This window comes from Callospermophilus lateralis, chromosome 2 (assembly GCF_048772815.1).
Source record: "Callospermophilus lateralis isolate mCalLat2 chromosome 2, mCalLat2.hap1, whole genome shotgun sequence".
NCBI lineage: Eukaryota > Metazoa > Chordata > Mammalia > Rodentia > Sciuridae > Callospermophilus > Callospermophilus lateralis.
Window position 1 is genome coordinate 10,419,639 of NC_135306.1, and position 11,772 is coordinate 10,431,410.

At 54.1% G+C, this 11,772-nt stretch overlaps 1 protein-coding gene across 1 annotated transcript in view; it reads right to left on the bottom strand.

Annotated features, from left to right (window-relative positions):
* Nek6 (NIMA related kinase 6) overlaps positions 1 to 11,563 on the bottom strand; it is a 78,063-nt gene extending 66,500 nt beyond the window's left edge. The window contains exon 1 of the mRNA XM_076845501.2: positions 11,448 to 11,563. The gene's annotated coding sequence lies outside the window, so the exon portion shown is untranslated. The remainder of the gene's footprint in view (positions 1 to 11,447) is intronic.
* Positions 11,564 to 11,772: the final 209 nt, after the last annotated feature.

Consider the following 11,772-nt stretch of genomic DNA (forward strand, 5'->3'; position numbering starts at 1 on the left):
AACCAAGAAGCCCGTGCCAGGTCTGGAGCCTCGCCCTCGTGTGGTCCCGCCCCCAGGGTGGTGCTCAGCACACCTCTCCCAGCAACTGCCACCACCCCCACAGCAGGGACCGGGGTGCAGGTGTGGGAGGGTTGGGCGAGGGTGGGGTCCCGCATCCCCGCAGGGGCTTGTGCTTGCCCTGAGCTTCCACAGGCCCAAGAGAACCGAACCCTAAAACAAACTGCAGCACTGAGGCGGCGGAGGGTCCCCAAGGAAAAGAGGAGCGTGCTCCCAGCCCTTCCTGCCCCCTGCACGGCGCTCTCGAGTTGCAATGGGCCCTGCGAAGGATGCAGCTGGTCCTGCCTGCCAATACATGACCCTCTGGCTCCAGGGGACCTTCAGAACACCTCTGAGTTGCTGCAGAAGTGGAGGACGTCACTGCCCTGGGACCTTGTTCCTTGCCTGTTCCGTGGCCGTCTGCTGTGTCTGGCGGCCAGGCTGGTTCAGGTACGGGGTTCGTGATGCTCGGCTGACCAAGGCCTCCACCTGGAGGAGCTCCCTGGACCCTGAGTGGTGATTAAAGGAGGCCGGCCTGGGACGGAGCGCCTGTTGCTTGTTCAGCAGGGGCACTGGGGTTGGCTGCCCAGCCGGAGCCCACTGTGTCAAGTGGGGCCTCTCTTACCTAATTCACCGGGCCACTCCTCGATTCCTGCCAGAGCCCCGCAGGGAGAGAAGAAGGCTGAGCAAAACCAGAATGAAAACAAAGGTAGGAGGGTGAGAACCACCATTTCCCTACTGTGTGCAGGGCTCCGGCCCACAGTGGCTCTTCTATGCCCCATGCCATTGAGTGACGGCCCTCCTGGGTTAGGGTTCATTCCCGTGGCTTCTACTCCTGCCCAACGTTTTTTAGACACTGCCCCGTGATTTGGCAAGTCCACTTATGATGGGACAGAGGTGCTCCTGGCGGGGGCAGGGGCCTTCTGAATGCAACCCACTGGCCGCAGAGATGGACAGCACAGTGGCTGAGAGCTGAGGTCGACCTGGGCTTGATCCTGGGCCTCCCGAGAGTTGCGGGGTCTGGGGATCCAGCCTCAGTTTCCCATCTGTGACTTGGCATTACTTAAGAGTCCCACCCTCTCCAGGTGCCGTGGGGATTAAATGAAATGATATGCATATAGGATGTGGTACACAGAAAGTGCTCAATAAATGCCATTCATTACTTCTGCCCCAAAACATCCCATGAGAAACCGAGGCCCCGCGTGAAGCTTCCGTTCCAGCGTCTGCCGCGACTCTGCTCCCAGACGCCCCTCCCCCGCCGTCAGGCCGCATCAGTCCATAAATATTTAAACAACATGTCACCAGATTATTATAACATATGATCTATAGCACTGATGTGCTGCAGTGCCGTGCATTCAGGCTTCATTTTCAGAATATCAAGACATAAAATATTTATGTATTTAGCCAACCACGAGATCTCACATTCTGTCTCAAAATGCTGGGTGGTGGCAAGACGCTGAACTGAGACGCAACGTGTGAAGGGGGTGCCTTGTGCTCACGTCGGTTCCTGGGGCATCTGGATGGGTTCTGGTTCATTCTGGGGACATTATCACGTGGCCCATGAGCAAGAGCTGACCGGGTTTATCACAGCGAGCGTCGGGTCGGGATCCAAAGAACCATCCAACACCAGGACCGCGTCATTTTCACTCCTATGTCTTGATGGATCTGTGCATATTAGGTGCTCAGTAAAGGACCACCTAAACCAAGAGATCCCCCTGTGGCCACCACAGCCAGGTGGCTGCGAACGGCAGGAGTTCAGCAACATCTGCATCCTGTTCTGCGCTATCTCCAGCGCCCAGCACCAGGCCACGAACAGGGGGGCCCGCTGCTGGATGAATGGCAACTGGAGGAATTGCCAGATAAAACTGTGATCAGATTAAAAAAAAACTTAATTAACTAATAAATTAATGGGGGATAATGACTCCCTCTCTGCAGGTCCGAATTACACAGTGCAATTTCTCATTCCTCCTGAGGAAATATAGGCCCTCCAGTGCCCGTGGTGGGCAGGAAGAGCAATTTTTCTTCAAAATTAAATATCTCAATTGCTAACATTAGTGCATCATAGTGCCATAGGTCCTGGGTCTTCAGCAGCACGCAATTTCAAAGATGCTGCCCCATACGCCACTGGGGCTTCCAGGAACTTCCCGCGCACCAGGAGCATCATCCAATGGTCTCTCCTGTCCCCAAATGACACTAAAACAAATACTTTTACAGATCACTGCCCTGAGGGGAACGGCGAAAGTGGGGTCATCTTGTGCAGGTGACCAACGTCGGAAGACTCGGGGTGTGCAAGGGAGAGCCGTTAGCATGGAGGATAAGTATTTTCTTTGCAAGTTTCCCCAGGAAGAGACAGGAACCTAGTCTGATCCCCATGTTTCCCACAGCGGCCATCAGCACCAGGAACTAAATAGCACCGGGAACCTGGACCTGAGTGTCACCCCGGCAGTGACCCCAGTGCCCAGCCCAGGTGGAACAGCACCCACTGCTCATCACCCTGACAGAAAACCACAGAATGTTTCCCAAGTGCCATGCTGTCACCACCAGGCTGGCTCCACGAGCAGGCAGTCCCCACCCTCGTCCCCAGCCTCTGCACAGACAAAAATGAGACAGTCCTCATTTCCACTTGGGCTGAGGAGGCTGGCATTTAAAACAAACACAAAGGCCACTAAAATTCCTGGAGGAGACAAAGGAAATGCACAGGCTCTGAGTCAGGCGCACGGAGCTCACTGAGGTCCCGGGGAACCGACTCTAGCCGCCAAGCCCTGGGGTGGGCTCCTCCACTCCCTTTCTGCTGCCATCTGGGCACCCAGCCTGGTGACAGCCAAGGCCACACCAGTAAAGAGGTTGCTTCTCCTTGAGATGCTGGGGTGGAACCAGGGGGCAGGTGCTCATCTTCTAATAATAACACCTTGCCCAGAGGTCTCCCACTGCGGTGTCCCCTTCCCCTTCCTAAGAACCTCACAGAGACACCCTCTGGATGCCACAGCATGTCCAACAAAAATGCAGCTTCAGGGCTATGGGAGAGCTCGGCAGTAGAGCGTGCTTGCCATGCCCAAGGCTCTGGGTTCAATCCCCAACCCCAGAAAAAACAAAACAGCTTGGACACACGGCCCCCGACCATTCCAGCCACCGAAGCCCTCCTGTATGTGGGAGGAGCTGCCTCTGCAAGGAAGGGGCACAGGAAGGAGACTCTGGCAGGTACAAGCCTTCTGGGCTCAGGTTCCTCCCACAGGTTGAGGATTCCTTTTCTGAAATGCCTGGGACCACAGTGTTTCAGAGCTTGGAGTCATTTGGATTTTGGGATATGTGTACAGACTTTTCTAATCTGAAAATTCAAAATCAGAATTGTTCTAAAATATGTAATTTCTGAGGTTCAGGTCATCATACTGGTGCTCAGAAAGTTTCAGATAATTAACTGAGCTCCTACTATGTGCCAGGCACAGTGCTAGGCAGAGAGGATACAACTGTGACCACAGACCAAGTCTTACCCCAGCGGAGCTTATGTTCTAGTCGGGGAGTCAGATAACGGATGTAATGCTCTGTGCCCCAAGCACAGGACCCAGTGCATGCCGTTCCTTCCAGCTGCCTGGGAGGCTCCGGGCCTGGCTGCCAGCTCACAGCACCTCCAGAAGGCAGCCTCTGTCCTCTGACTCTTCAAAGGGCCCCCTGAATGCTGTGGGTTTCCTCAAGGTAACAGACTCCGCTTCTCTGCATCCTCCTCTATAAAATGAGCATATTGGTAAGGTACCCCTGACACAGAACTGGTGGAAGGAAGAAGTGCATTCACTCATGTAAAAAAGTGAGCCAGGACATGACATGCAGCAAGCCCCTGACACACAGGGGCCACCGGAAGGCCAAGCAGGCAGGAGAAGTTCCTGGCTTTGCACTGCCCAGGGTCTGCCAGCAGCCTAGACCCCAGCCCACAATAACCCACCCACTCACCCTTAGGTCTATTTGCCTTTCATCCTGCCCTCTCGTCGTCGTCTATCCGACCTCACATCTCCCTGTGTAGACACCCCTCACTCCTACTTCCCCAGGCAGGAGCCCCAAGAAATACTCCCGCAGGGCTGGAGTTGTGGCTCAGTGGTAGAGCACTCGCCTAACATGCACGAGGCACAGGATTTGATCCTCAGCACCACATAAATGTAAAATAAAGAGACTGTGTCCACCTAAAACTTAAAAATAAATATTTAACAAAAAAAAAAAAGAAAGACCTCCCGCAAAGCATTCACAAACCTCTGACTCAACTTCTGTCCCCAGCAGGTGGTGAGAGGCCAAGGGGTGGGGCAGTCAGAGGCCTCTGTGCCAATTCTGTGCAATGCCTGACCCAGAAGGTGGGTGCATTTATTTCCTTCCTTCCTTCCTTCTGTGTGTGTGTGTGTGTGTGTGTGTGTGTGTGTGTTTTCAGGGATTGAACCCAGAGTCTTGCAGACGGCAGGTAAGTGTTCTACCACAGAGCTACAGCCCCAGCCACGGGTGCATTTCTTGAATGACTGAATGAATAGCTATGTACCTACTGACCAACATGGCACCGCTGGTTAAAAGAATAGATTTCACTCAGCCAAAGGGACAATGGATGCTCTATTTCACCCATATTCCAGGCCCAGGTACCACGATATCTTGGCCTGAAAGTTGGGAGTGATCTGATTCACTCCACAGAGCAGACATGGGCTGCATGTGAGAGCTTAGGCTGGTCATGGTCTCACTCCGCACCTCGGTGTTCCCATCTGAAAAATGGGGAGCTTCTGGGCTTTTCTTTTTGTTTTAAGCATCAGAGTTTTTCTTTTCACATAACATATAATTAACCCACCCACCTTCCCTCCCTCCCTCCCTCCCTCCCTTCCTTCCTGGGATTGAACCCAGGGGTACTTAACCACTGAGCCACATCTCCAGCCTTTTTTATATTTTATTTACAGATAGGTCTCACCAAGTTGCTTAGGGCCTTGCTAAGTTGCTGAGGCTGACTTTGAACTTGTGATCCTCCTGACTCAGCCTCCTGAGCCACTGGGATTACAGGTGCGCACCACTGCACCCGGCTGACTTTTTCTTTTTTTGGCAGTACTGGGGAATTGGTCCCAGGGCCTCCCACATGCTGGGCAAGTAATCTTACACTGAGCTATATCCCCTGCTCCAAAATCAACAATGCTAAAGTGGCATGTGGTACATTCACAATGCCACCTCTACCCAGTTCCAAGGCGTTTTCATCACCCCAAAAGGATACCCACACCTTTGAGCCACAGCTCCTCATTCCCCCTCTTCCCAGGCCCTGGTGCCCACTGACCTGCTCCGTGGGCTTCTCTATTCTGGGTATTTCCTAGGAGCACCTTCTCTTAAAACACCTCCTGGACAAAACCTATGTGAAACAGGGAGCAGGAAGGCAGGGGAGGTTGCCAGCCCACATGGAGCCCACGTCTCTTGTCCCTAGTGGACTTTCAGGGCGGGCTCTGATCCCAGGTCCCTTACTTTTCAGAATTCTAATCCTGAAGCCGACTTCTGAGGCAAATCACCCCAAATTATGCCTGAGAATCACGGGCCTGGTGTTACCGGCCTATTTTCTGGACGAGGAGTGGCAGGTGGCCAGCAAAGCCCTCAGGTGAGCTCACCTGTGGGGAGTGGGCTCCACAGCTTGTGGCCCTCCCCCCACCACTCAAGCGACCTGGGGTCTCAGGTGTAAGAAGCTGGGCAAATTCCTACAGAAGCCACCTCAGGAGAGGTGGCCACTTCCAGGGGACAAGGATCTCTCCCCTCCTTTAGGAAGAGCCAGTCTGGGGAAACCCAATGGCTCAGGAGGGCTCCCAGAACATGGGGGCCTCCCTAGGCCTCGCTGTGTGGACCTTCCCTGAGGCCCTGGGCAGGAAGAAGAGGGACAGACCTCTTGCTCACTTCTGTCCCCAGGCCCCACCCAGGCCTGTGACAGACGCTCCTGTCAGCACAGACCTCTGCTGAGGCTGGTGCTGTGTAAATAATTAACAACACATCTGCCTGGCTTCAGGACACAGCATGGCTGACACCGCTCCGGGCGCCTCAGGCGGCCTTCCAACGCCACACCAAAAACTTAGGGGACTTACTTTCTGCCCCTTGGCGGGCGGAGGTGGGAAGAAAGCAAATTCTCACTTCCAAATATTTCCCCGTGAACCACACTTGAATCTTGCCTCTTTCCAAACTGTCACTGCTTCATTCCCCTTTTTTGGGGGGGATCATGATCACAGGAAAGTGCTTTGGAGGGGTCTGGACGGGGTCCCCGGCACCCTCCTTCAGCCTGTTTAGAGCCTCAATGCAGACCAAAGGCGTGTCATGAAAAGAGCCTGGACCTTCCTGCTGGGCCACCTGGGCGGGTCCTTGGTAACTGAATGCCTCCCACATCTTACCGGGGACTGGCACCAAGCACCCATGCCGTGGGGATGCTTCACATGCATCGTTTGATGTGGTCCTTCCCCAGAACTTCACGGGGTCAGGATGCTGGTCCTGTTTTCCAGATGGGGAAACTGAGGCTGGGGGCGGTGAATGACTTGCTCTTCAGGGGCAGGTCTGAGTGAGCACCTCCCCATCTGGGGCCTCAGTTTCCCTTCTGTAAGAGGTCACCATAGGGCAGGCACCCTTCCGACCCTGGAAGTCTTCCACACACACAGGCCGATGGAGTCCTGCACCTCGTCTCTGGGTGGCCACGAGCCTGAATTCCGGGCTGCAGCCTGGACTGATCAGAGCTGGAGGTCACTGGTAGAGGAGCTGCCTCCCTCTGCAGGTCTCTTCCAGAAACCTCCATTTCAAAGGGTTTGAGGACAAAGAACAGAGAGGGCAGACACTGGAAAACAGGGTCATGAACAAATTCCCTTCTGAGGGACTCCACATCTGAGATCGCTCCCAATCGCCTCCACTACAACTTCCCCTAAAATGGTCTCTGTTCTCCAGGGTCAAGCCGATTTTGAAGTGTGAGGGTTAAACAATTTGGGGAACATGCAGGCACTGCAGGCTCCCCATGGCCACCTCCCCCCCTCCCTGTCAGGATTCCTTCACACTCTATGGAATTCCTACACAAAGCCCCTTTTTTCTTTCTATGAGGTCACCATCAAGCAGATGTCTAAGAGAAAGAAAGAACGGCTCCATGTGGCTCAGGGCCTCCAGGCCGTTGGAACTGAATGGATTTCAGACGCAGAGGCCCCACCGTCCATTCCCATCGCCATCCTGTGTCAGCTGCAGAGCCCAGCTCCAGAGTGGCGGGTTTAGGGAGCACTGGGATCCTGCCCAGGAGAGTGGCGGGTTTAGGGAGCACTGGGATCCTGCCCAGGAGATGCCAAGAAGCCTGACTGGAAGACCAGAGCCTTTGCCACCAGACCACACGAGAAGCCATCTGTGGAAAAATCCAGAACTAGAGACAACAGAGCTGCCTGTGTGGGGGTCTGTTTTCACACAAGCAAGTCCTGTCAGAGGGACCCATGTCAAAATACTAGATCACACTCTGTAGTCAAGTTCCCAAAGTTAACATCACTGGAAATAACACCGCTAACTGATGTGCCCCAATGTCACCTCTGTCTGGACGTCAAATCTGAGCCTGAGGCCACTGGTTTAATTCAGGTTTGGTCAAAGGACAGAACCACATGTCTGTCACCCATTTCCAACAGCAATGGGTGAAGTTGCCGGCCTGTTTCTCTTTCAACTAACATTTTCCAGAAAGCTACCTTGCTGTTCCCCAGGAGTTGGAAATGAGAAGGCTGAGCAGGGAAAAGCCACTGAGACCCTCGACAGTCTGCCTCAGACCTGCAGCTAAGCCTGGCCATTCCCTGCCTGCTCTCTTCTAAGCCCTTCACCCCAAGTGAACCCCTCATTTCACAAGTCCCCTTGCTCCCCAGGGCTCCGAGTCTCCAGGTGATGGCCTAGGAGGCTACCATGGCCTATGCACTCTACTTCCTAGGAATGACGTCAGCAAAAAAGGAAAAAAAGATAAAAATGTAGAAACAAGGCCTATTTTTACCTCCCCAAATCACAGGCCAGACGGGAGAAAAATCCATCAATGCCAGAAATGTGGCTGAGCCTTCGCACAAGATCTATTATTTCACACCTTAAATTAACGCATCCCGAAGCCATTTGCAAATGTTCATCAATTTGCAGAACATACTTGGAAGGGGGAGAGATGGCTTTCCTTTTCAACACCAAGGACACTCGCAGGGGCACAGTGCAGCCCCAATCAGACCCGTCCTCACACACAGCATTCCTCTCAAGCACAGACCAGCAGAAACCCCGGTAGGAATGGAAATGAGCAAGGAAAAGAGACGGGCCCAGGACTGAAATGACAAGTGACAAGAAGCCTCCCTAGAAGTGATCATGTTGTCACATACTCGGAACAAAGAGTGAAGCCCTGTGCAGGTAACTCTCTGTCCCCACGGGTAGGGATGCTGGGCTCTTCCTGGAGCAATGTCTGGCTTCGTCCCCAAACAAGCCAGGGATGGATGATTCACTAGGGGCTTCCAGCTCCACCCTCCAGCTCCCCTGCTTGGTCCAAGCCGAGAAGAGGAAGGAAACACTGTTCTCTTTTTGACAATTGTTTTGACACTTCCCTAATGAAACCGATCCTTGGCACTTGGAAAGAAAAGTGTGAACTGCAGCCCCTTCTCTTGGGAAGCTCTGATCCTGGTATTGGTCACTCCAGAGGTGCAAGAGGGGACAAGGAAGGCCAGCAGCACCTTTGTGAAGACCTCTCCCAGAAGTCTGGAGCCCAGCAATCCCTGCGGGACCCTGGCCTGTCTTAACCCAGTGACTTCGCAGCGTGCTGGAGTAGGACAGCACAAGGAAGGCAGCCACACGTGGTTTAAGGTTAAGAACTTCAACCCTGGAATCAGAGATGTGGAATCAAATATTGACTTGGCCATCTGCCAGTTTATAACCTGGACCAAGTTATTTAACCTGTCAAGTTTCTAAGTTCAGTGGAAGACGATGAGCTCTGCTCAGACAAGCCTGGGTTCAAATCCAGGGTCTACTGCATATTAGCATGTGATCTTTGGCACATTATGTAATCTCCCTGTGCCACGGTTCCCTCATCTGTGAAATGGGTATTATGATAATCCCCATCCCATAGTGCTAGCGAGCAGATGGAGTACAATAAGACCCCCTAAAGCTGTGAACACAGGCCTGGCATACAGTATATCCTAAATAAATGAACAAAATTATACAAGTCAGTTCATGTCTTAGCACCTTAGTTTTTTCATATGTAAAATGGAGAAAATAACCTCTATTTCACAGTGAAAATTTATTGAGCAGATGTGTGTTCAAATCCTCAGTCCCAGTCTATGTACCGTGGCAGCCATATATCACATTCTGGTTACAAGAGAAAGAGGAAGGACTGTGAAGTCAGGCAGGTGACCTAGGATTCTGTCGCCATCCCCTCTTGAGCTGTCCCAGGACACAGGCTTGACCTCTCCACACACCCATTTGCTCATGCATAAAAATCAAAAGCCATTTTCTGTAGCAGAAATGACCCCCAGAACTGTTCCCAGCACTGGAGGTGCTCCAGGAGTGAGTCTCCTCCCCCTCCCCCTCCCCCTCCCCTCCCCCTCCCCCTCCTCCTCCCCTCCCCCTCCCCCTCCTCCTTCCTGCTCAATTCCACCAGAAATGCCACCTGGTAAAGCCAGAAACTCCATTTCTGGAAACCTGAACAGCTCTGAATCCAGACCAACCTGGCCACTGCTTAAGTCAGAGACTTGATTTTGAGGAGAAAGAAATGACTTTTTAGTCATTTCTGAAGCAGACAGGACAGCAGAGGCTGACAAACCACAGGGACCATTTTAAATCCTGGGCCTTTTCTTCTGGGAAGTTAGGCAAGAACCTTCCCAAACGTTTGCCGTGGGGCTCTCTGCCAGGCAGTGACTCATTCCACGGCTCCCCACAGGCATATTTTATTTGGGGGTGGGGGATCCAGGGAGGGCCTGGCCTTGATGGGGGAGGCAGCATTTCCAGCAAACTCAGAAGGTAAGTTTTTGGTGTTTTTTTTTTTTTTTTTTTCATTTTCTGGACACAAAAAAAGAAAAAGTATGTGGGTCTTTTTGTTTCCTTCCAGGTTTTGTTTGCTGAAAGAAGACGTCCAAAGTTCACTCCTAAGCTACAGTGTTGGGAGCAGGCTCTGAGTTCCTTTCAATGAAATTCTTCTTCCATTAGTGACACAATTCTTCATGTACCTTCAAGGTCCGGTGGCCCAGACTCCAAACTCCTAAGACTACATTTTCCCCTCAGAAAGGCAAGCTGAATTTTGAAAATGCAGGGCTTCTAGGGAGCTCTCAAGTTTCTAAAGTTTGCTTTAAAGCAATTAAGACTTTCAGCTGTGAAGATTTGCAACAATTATAAAGTAGGAGTGAGCGAACAAGAACCTGTTGGTCAAAACGGGAAGGGCAGCCCTTGGAAGATGGTGTCCCGAACTTGCTGTGGCCAATTTTTTACTGTTCTTGGGGGCTCACACTTGGACCCAAGCTTGGTACAAATAAATCAGACCAATTTAATCTACTTAGCAGGACAGAAGAGAGAAGCCCTCAGATACATGGATAAGTGTCTCCCTAGAATCAGACCCCCAGGTCTGGGGAGAGGGTCAAAATGCCTCCTGTCTGGAGAGGGTCAAGAACAAGGCCAGAAACACAGAAGGCATTCAGAAAAATTGGACCCAAGTCCTCTAATGCCTGGACAAGGTGCCCTCATAATGCCCACCTTTCCGATGTAGCCTTGGAGGGTCCTGCCAAGGGCTGGCTCTAAGGTTTCCACAGTGCCAGGCTCAGCAGGACTCTGCATGTCTGTCCTCTGGCCCTGGTTCACCAAACCAGGGCCCCCGCACCCACCTGGTCAGGAGGCCTTGGCCTCTCCTTGGGCTTCCTGTCATGGAGGCCAGGGCAGGGCACATCATGCACACAGGCCTAGAGGGTGCAAGGCCAGGGGCTGCTCACCCTCTCACACTGCAAATGCAAATTACACACTCACATCCACACAGGCATACTTTTGCTCTTAGAGGCTCACACGTGTGCACACAAGCACTTGGGAACACGAAGACACGTGGGCACACAGCTCAGCCCCACACTCGGTCCAGCGCTGCGCACACTCCCTAGCCCACCGTGAAAGCTCCACAAGTGGGTGGACACGAGCCACGCTGTCGCCAGCTCTTCCACCCACACTCCCCAGCCCGACCCTCCGAGGCGCACCCCCGCGCGCGCACACCCCCCAAGGACCGGCGGACAAGCCACCCACTTTCGCTCCGCCGCCGACACACGCAGCCTCGCGCGTCCGCACGCACCGCGGCCTCACGCGCGCACTCCTCTCGCCCGTGGCACCCCGGGCGCGCGCCCACGCGCCCACACCGGGCCCGGCTGTGCTCCCGGCCCGCGCCCGGCCCCCGCCCCTGCCCCGGCTGTACGGCTTAGCCCCGGCCCCAGGCCACTCACCGGCGCGCGGTGGGCTCCGCTGCCGGCCGAGCACCGGCGCGCGGACGTGGGCGGACGGCCGGAGCGGCGGGTCCCACACGAGTTGGCAGCGCCGCGGCCGCACGCTCGTCCTCCAGGTTCCGCCGCCGCCGCCGCCTGCGCGCGCCCGCGCGCCCGCTCCCGCCCCTCCCCGCCGCGGGGCCGCGCCGCCCCCTGCGCTCGTGCGCGCTACCGCCACGCAGGCTCCGGGGGGCGCCCGGGCTGCGCCCTCTGACACCCGACCCTTTGCGCGGAGCGAGTGGCTCAGTGAGCGTTTGGTTCAGCCGAGGACCCCTCCTCATTTCAA